General features: G+C 49.0%; 2 long non-coding RNA genes across 2 annotated transcripts; both read left to right on the plus strand.

Moving 5' to 3' along the window:
• The first annotated feature begins 308 nt into the window (after positions 1-308).
• LOC139701747 (uncharacterized) lies at positions 309-4119 on the plus strand. The gene is made up of 3 exons (XR_011704256.1): positions 309-423; positions 2974-3090; positions 4082-4119. It is a non-coding gene; the product is annotated as an uncharacterized lncRNA (long non-coding RNA).
• Position 4120: 1 nt separating this feature from the next.
• On the plus strand, positions 4121-6492 carry LOC139701746 (uncharacterized). The gene is made up of 2 exons (XR_011704255.1): positions 4121-4196; positions 6120-6492. It is a non-coding gene; the product is annotated as an uncharacterized lncRNA (long non-coding RNA).
• Positions 6493-7615: the final 1123 nt, after the last annotated feature.

Below are 7615 nucleotides of genomic sequence, written 5' to 3' on the forward strand. Positions count from 1 at the left end.
CATTGCTCTCATCTCAGTGAGATGAGAGTGTGTCTGTGCATAGGCAGTTTGGTCCTTTGACCTGAGTGGAATGTGACTCCCCAGGGGGAGGGGAGATGGCAGGTACAGGCGGACATTTGTACCAAGATTGTTCTAGTAGCACGTTGCAAGAACCCAGGGGGTATATGGAGGCCACACTCAGGTAGCAGGATAACAAGATTGTGCCCTTGTATATATAGCTGAGATTTCTCCTGAATGTTTGACCAGAATCTTCTGGGTAGCTCCTCTAAAACCCATTCTCTGATGACATTTGTCCCACCCTGATCCAGGTGACCTGTCAGGAGAGGGTGACGAGCCTCATCCGCAGGGCCTTGGACCAAAATTTGTTGCAGCATGAGGATGTGGACAACTTTGAGCTGCTGAGAATGATGTCTCTGCATGAGAGTAAGTAGGACAATCAGACAGTGGGGAGAAATGATCCACAGTGGGCTCAGGGTAACTCACAGCCAAGAGAAAGTGGGCCTTGGCCCCAAAATAGCCAGAGTGTGGTGGGCCTGGTGCAGGAAAGCAACTGCAATGATGGGCGTGTCCAATGTGGAGGTGCTCAATGAGGCCCCAGGGGGCTGCTGGACCTCCCTAAATGTGTTCTCCCCTGGACCTGGTCTGGCAATGCAAAGCTAATATCGATGAGGGGCAAGGAAGAGAGAGGCTCAATTGATCATCAGTTTGGTTTATGGCTCACTGATAAGGATGCCTTCAAATGAAGAGGAGGAGAACATGGGTCCTGATTGGATCAGCATTGCTATGGATGGAAGCAGCACAGGTCCCAATCCATAGCCAGGATATGAGAAGTCCTGCCTACTCACAAGAATGTCAGGATTGCAGCAACTGGGAACAGAACTCAGTGAAGAGGAAGTCAAGGCCAGGGGACACCTGTTTGGGTTCTTTTTGGAACAATTCCAAGTCCTCTGTGCCTGGGTTACCATCTCCTGAAGATATCAGAATGGCCAGGTTATTATTCCTTCCAGCAACTAAGAAGGGCATCTGAAGAACATAGGCCACAATGCTGAGCTGTCCACAATGCAGTGCTCTTTCCTTTCTTGTGAGCCAGACACTCCTAGCCTCCACCATCCCAGCCTGTCCACAATAGAACCCACCATCTGTCGGGCATGTAAGTGAGTTTTCTCATTTTCAAACACCACCTCATTTGGGTTGGCTCTGTCTTACACATGAGGAAGACTGAGGTGCAAGGAGCTAGCAAGGGGGCAGTGTCTGTGAATCTCAGGGACTTGGGAGGCTGCGCAGGAGGATGGGGATTTCCTAACAGCCTCAGAAACTTAGGGAGACCCTGTACCCAAGTCAAAAGGCCTGGGAATGGTCTCAGTGCTTAAGTGCCTCTGGTTTTATCCCTGGTACAAAAATAAGCCAGTCAATAAGGAATTACCCAACTGAGATTCTACGAAGGTGATTTCAGAAACACACTTTCAACCCAAGTATCAGTTGAGAGCAGCTCCAGACCAGGGGAGGTTTGTGTGTAACAGACATCAAAAGTGAGGACTACCGGGGGCCTGGAACCCACTAGGTGTGATGGCATCTATGCCTTATGGCAGGAGGGTGGCAGTGATGCTGGCCCTCTCCTAGATCTTGAAAACCTTGTTTTCATTGGGGAAGCTTTTTGGAGGGGGAATCTATTTTAGCAATCCTGGTCCAGATGAGGTGTTGACTACCACAGGTAGAAGCCTATCCAGAATGTGGTGTCTGTTATTCAGTCTTTCCTGACTGTGACAATGACAAAGAAAGGAAGTCACTTTTCTTTGGTCTTGGTTTCACTCCCGACCATTGATTGAGAACTGATTTCATCTTGGGGTTCTGAACCGAGGCTGCATCTGGGCAGAAGAGTGTGATAGATTTGAACTCCTCAGAGGACGCCCAACCATTGCCAGAGAAAGAAGGAGGAGGAGGAGGAGGAGGAGGAGAAAGAGGACATTCCTGAATGGGGAGAAGATCACACATTGTAGAGCAGAAGGAAGAAGAAGAAAAGGAAGGAGGTGAAACAGAAGGAAGGGTGGAGGGAGATACACAAGAAAAAGAACAAGAAGGAATCATGTAAGAACAAGAAAAAGACCCAGAAAGAACTACAAGAAGATGCAGGACAGAAAGAAGAGCCAGAAGTAGAACAAGAACCAGAATACAAGCACCAAGCAGACAGCTCATGATGAGAAACAATGGGAAGGAGAGCGAACCTAGAAAACTATAGAGTTCTCCAGGGATCACCCTGCTGAAGTCCTCCCATGTCCATGCCCAACACACCTCTGATGGATACCACCTCCCCTCCGCGTATTCATCCATAAGTGGATTCATCCAAGGATTCCCTGAATGCCCATGTCTGAGCATGGCTGCACTGTGGAGAAAGGCTTAAGCACAGGAGCCTTTGCCAATCCTGATGCAAAGCCTAGCAGTGTCTCTTTGGCAGATCTGACCTGCACTGAAAAGTTCCGGGGCCCAAGGTGCTGTTTCCATTGTCAGGTGCTCTTTTGGTTTAGAATCCTGTACATCATCTTCTCCAGGGAAGAATCATTGAGGGAGTCTTTGGTGGCACTGTAGCTGGATTGGAGGGCTCTCAATTCTGGTACAGGCCCGCCCTGGTGGAGACTCTCAGGGGTTGGTGGTGTTTTGTGGTATAATCCTTGAGTGCCACCTAACAATTCTCTCCACTTCTCTCTGCAGAAATCAAGGTCCCTGACCACTCACTCATGTATCTGTCCATGAATCCGTGAATAAAATATCATTTCATCGTGAGGAAACGCCCCCAGGTCAAGGGACAGGAGGTAAACTCCTACGTTATTCAAGCTGTACTTGTGCTGCCATTCCACTTCCACCTGGGGAAATAAGAAGCTTCATGACCTAGACATATGTGCTAGAAGCCCATAGAGCCAACTGACAGGCTGGGTGGCTTTCTGTTTCTGAGCTTAGCTGATGTTCCATCCCCCACAGTTCTCAGAATCAACCTGCAAGTCCTCCAGGCCGCTTTCCCACAAGCTGGTGGGAGACACCTGCTTAATTCGTGTCCACTTAGAAACACAAAGTCCAAAGATGGCCAAGACTGTCCTGGTAAGCCTGGGAGCAGGGGTGTCCCCTGGTGCTTACACTTGGGTGGGGAACAGACACTAGCCCAAGACCATGGACTACTCATGCCCTCTTGAATTTGGAGCTTCTGCATGATCAGGAGGATAGATGGGAATCAAGAAGGGAGAGGTCAGTGTGAAGGGCCGGAGCTGGGATGAGGGAGAGCAGCAGCTTGTCCAGCACCATGTCTGAGGGAGTCTGTGTCGGGTGGAAGCATGCAGTGTGGAAGGGCAGGGGCAGGTATGGGTGACAGATGAGAATAGGACAGGACCTAGGTTGCAGGTTCCCCTGTATGGGATGCTGGCGTCCATGGAGGAGGACAGCAGTATGAGGTTCTGCATGTTCCTTGAACAAGGAGCGGAGAGGGTCTGTCTGCAGAGTCGATATGGATGTGGAGCAAGCACACTAAATGTCCAGGTAACCTGCAGGACAGGAGCCCTTTCCAATGACCACCCTTGCCAGATGAGGTGTCCTCCTACACCCCAGCCAGCACTGAGCCTCTGGAGGCCAGGAGCTCTCGTGGCTATCTTTCAGCACTCCTGTGTGTGGTCATGTTCCTGGGTCTATTTTGGGCTCTGGCAATCCAGACCAAAGCCTCTAGGTTTTGTGCCGGGGCTACCCCAAATGCCGCCTGCATCCTCAGGCAGACCTGGGATCTTGGAGGCCACTGTCCCATTCCTCCCAACTTGTGGGATGAGATTCCATGTGTATACAGGTAGTGGGGTCCTTTCACCTCGAGTGGAGTGCGGCTCCACAAAGAGCAATGGCAGGTCCAGGCAGTCCTATGTACAAGGATTGGCCAGTAGCTTATGGGAAGAGCCCACGCGATTAGCAGGAGACCAGCCTCAGGTAATAGGGTCATGGATGTTGCCTTTGCATTTAGAGTTGAGGTGCCTCCATAATGCCTCTGCCCACTGTTCTTGAGTAGTCACTTCAAGGCCCATTTCCTGAAGGCCTGTCTCCCATGCTGCTCCAGGTGACCTGCCATGATAGTGCTCCTGTCGTCATCCGCAGGACCCTCGAGCTACACTTGCTTACTCAGGAGAAGCCGGAGGAATATGAGCTGGGCCAAATCATCTCTCACCGTCAGAGTAACTGGGACAATCAGATTGCAGGGAGCAAGGGTCAGGATGTGGACTCAGGTCAACTCTTAGCACCAAAGAGTAGTCTCTGACCCCCAAGAACACTCCAACAGGGTGTGTTGGGGCTCGTGCACAAAGCCAACTGCACTTCTGCAGGTGTAAGGTCTCGAGGTTCTATGGTATACCCCAGTGGCTATTGCGGCCCCCTACCAGGTGCCCTCCTCTGGACATGAACAGGCATCCAAAGCTGACATCATTGAGGAGTGAGGAGGAAACCTCTTCCCAGGAGCCGTATGGCTCCGTGGTCTGGGATAGGAGTGGTTTTAGAGGGACATGGGAATGCATGGGCTAAAGATGGAACTGGCACTTTTGTGGACTGAAGCAGTACTATTGAAAGCCTTCTTTGTGACCAGAAAACCACTGCCTGGGCAGAGTAGTGCCAGGATTCTAGCAAGCAGTAACTGGATGAAATTGGAAAGAAAATACAGGCTGGGAGACAGCCTGAATCATCTGTTTTTGGATAAATTCCATGGTCTTCCGCACCTGAGTCCACATGCCAAGGAGTGATCACCATAGCCAGGTTAAGAACCCTAACTAAAGTCACATGAGGGCTTCCTGAGCACGTCGGCCACAAAGCTCATCTGATAATAATGCCAGAGCTTTTTGGTTGGTTGGTTGGTTGGTTTTTGTGAGCCAAACACCACAGCAGCCATGATCCCAGCCTATGTACGCTGAAGACCACCATCCCTATGAGTTCTAGGATCAATTTTCTCCTATCTTAACGTACTGTTAGGTCAGTAGAGCCTTTGGAAGAGGAAGTCTGTCTGAGGCCTTGGTAGCCTAAGAAATTCATAGCAGAGATCCCCGCATCCAACCCAGAAGGGATGGAGAACAGGCTGTAGGTTAGAGGAGGGTGGCAGGAAACAGGTGTCAGAGGAAGGAGAAGCTGGCTGTTGTATTCCCCCACTCGGGGTCATGGCACCACTGGGCCATACACCATGTTGGAGGGAAGCATTCCCTTTGCTGGTCTTTGGAACCATTGTTCTTAGTAGGGCAGCATTTGGGATGTGGCCTCCATTCTCGGAGGCTGGTCCACATGGAGGCGGGCTCCACCAACACAGAAGCATGGCTCTAATGTGGTATCTGTGCTGGTCAGCCTGTCCTCACTGTGGCCATACTTGAGGAAAATAACTCAGAAGAGGAAGCCTAGGCCTTTTCTCCGGGTTACATAGCTTTCTCTTCAGTTGTGCCCTGAGGGTCTCCATAACGCTCTAGTGTGTGGCAGTGGAGAGCTCCTCAGCCCTTGCCAAACAGGCATAGAATGGGAGAGAGAATGAGGCTGGGAGAGAGGAAGAAGAGGGAAAGACAGAGAGGAGAAGGAGGACCTCTACTTGGAGGATAAGGATTCAGTGGAGCCAACAGGGCCAAGGTACTATTGCCCAGGGCGCAACCCTGTGTAGATCTTCCTCCAACCTTACCCAACCTTTCTTCCAGTCCCTCCTACCTCCCAGTAGTATGTTCATCTTGAATGAGAATTTCATGATGACATCAGAGCACTCACTATCAAATGCTTCCCTCCAAAGCCACCTATGAAGATGGCCCATGTGGGGTCTGAATCTTTGGCACAGGAGCCTTTTGTGGGAGATTTCAGATGCAAACCCTAGTGGTGTGCTTTGGCAGATGCAAGAGGACCTGGGATGTTCTGGAGTCCAAAGCCTTTGGTAGGAACAGACATTAGGTCTGTTGAAGTGCTCTGCCTAGTTTTTCCTCAGGGAGGACTGTGGAGGCTGTCTTTGTTGGTATTGGTGCTGAATTGGAGAGCTCTCAAGGGTGTGGCTCAGGCCATTTCTGGCACAGGCTCTCAGATGTTGGGGTGTCCTAGGGAGCACCTCCTGAGTGCCACCTTCTTTTTGTACACCCCTCTCTCCCCAGAGCTGAGGATTCCAGCGCAGGCCAATGTATTTTATGCAAAGAACCCTCACACAGAATCCAACTTTGTGCTGAGGAAAAGGAGCCTCTCCCAAAAGAATGATGAATGGATCCAGCCTCAACCTCCCTCTCGTCCTGTAAAGAAGGCTTCAGCCCTCCTGAGGATGCTTGCAAAACCATTCTACTGCTGCGTGCCTGGGCGGGGCTGAGGCAGCCCAGGAATATTTACATTGATTACTATTTGCTTCAAAGTTTGAACCTATAGTTTGCCATTGTCCTTGACCTTGTTTAGTAAGACAGTTGTTACTCTATCCTGTATTTGCTGTTTCCATTAATATATTATTATTTTAAAATATATATATTTTTTGTTACCTGATCTACTCTGATGATTTGAGTATATTAATGTAGCAGTGATTCCTAAAGGACACATCCAAACCAACAGGAAGGAATGTTTCATTCTATCAGCAAGAACTTTAGTTTTTAGGAGTATGGCAGATGGCATTATCTGAGTCAGTTTTCCAATGGGGGCAATGAAGTATTGGCTATCATGATACAAAAACAAACAAAGACACACAAACACACACTAGAGCACACACACACACACACACTAGAGCATACACATACACACACTAGAGCACACACACACTAGAGCACACACACACACACACTAGAGCACACACACTCACTGAGAGATAGATAGACAGATGGAGTTTTTCTCTCCTGAAATACTTTGGAGACGTGGTTCTGATTTCTCCCATTTTAGAGTATTTTCAATTGCATAAGGTGTCCTGCAAATGAATCCCATGTCTGAAGAAGACATGCATGTGTACTTCACATGCCACTTTTCACATAACCAGAAGGTCATGTCATGTAATATTTTTCTTGCAGCTGTGTTTTGACTGTGAACCATCCCATGAGGTCAGCTGTATAATTTTCCACTGGTAGCATCACAATGGGGATCCACTCTTTGGATTTGGGGATATTTCTGATTTTCTTGATTCAGATTGCAATGATTGATATATATATATGGGTTTTGATCAAAATTGTGCATTTGATGATAATGAATGCCATGCATCTAGGAATCTGTAGACTCTAGACAATGAATGAATGTCTACTGTTGCCTGGACTGGTCTGCAAAGTCCTGTAGCATTTGAGCATGTGTGAGGGCTTTATAGGGCTTGCAAAATGGTCAGATGGTCCTACATGAACCTGAGCTCCTAGTGGTCTCCTCCACAGCATAAGGGCCAAGGAGAAACCAACTTCCACACCGAAGATTGGAAGCTACCTTATGAAGGTGATCGTAGGTGTGGGACACTCTTGCTAGGACCCTTTTTCTATTGGGCCAGAACTGTGCTCTGAATGTGCTTGCTGAGAAGAGCTTGGAATTTTCTAACTGAAGCAGTTCGTGCAAGCTGCTTCCACTTGCAGGAACAAAGTGTGTTCTCCTTGAGCACTTTGGGTTGTCCCTGGTTGAACTAGAGTGTGTCAGAAGCACTTGT

The sequence above is a fragment of the Marmota flaviventris genome, chromosome 14, assembly GCF_047511675.1.
Source record: "Marmota flaviventris isolate mMarFla1 chromosome 14, mMarFla1.hap1, whole genome shotgun sequence".
NCBI lineage: Eukaryota > Metazoa > Chordata > Mammalia > Rodentia > Sciuridae > Marmota > Marmota flaviventris.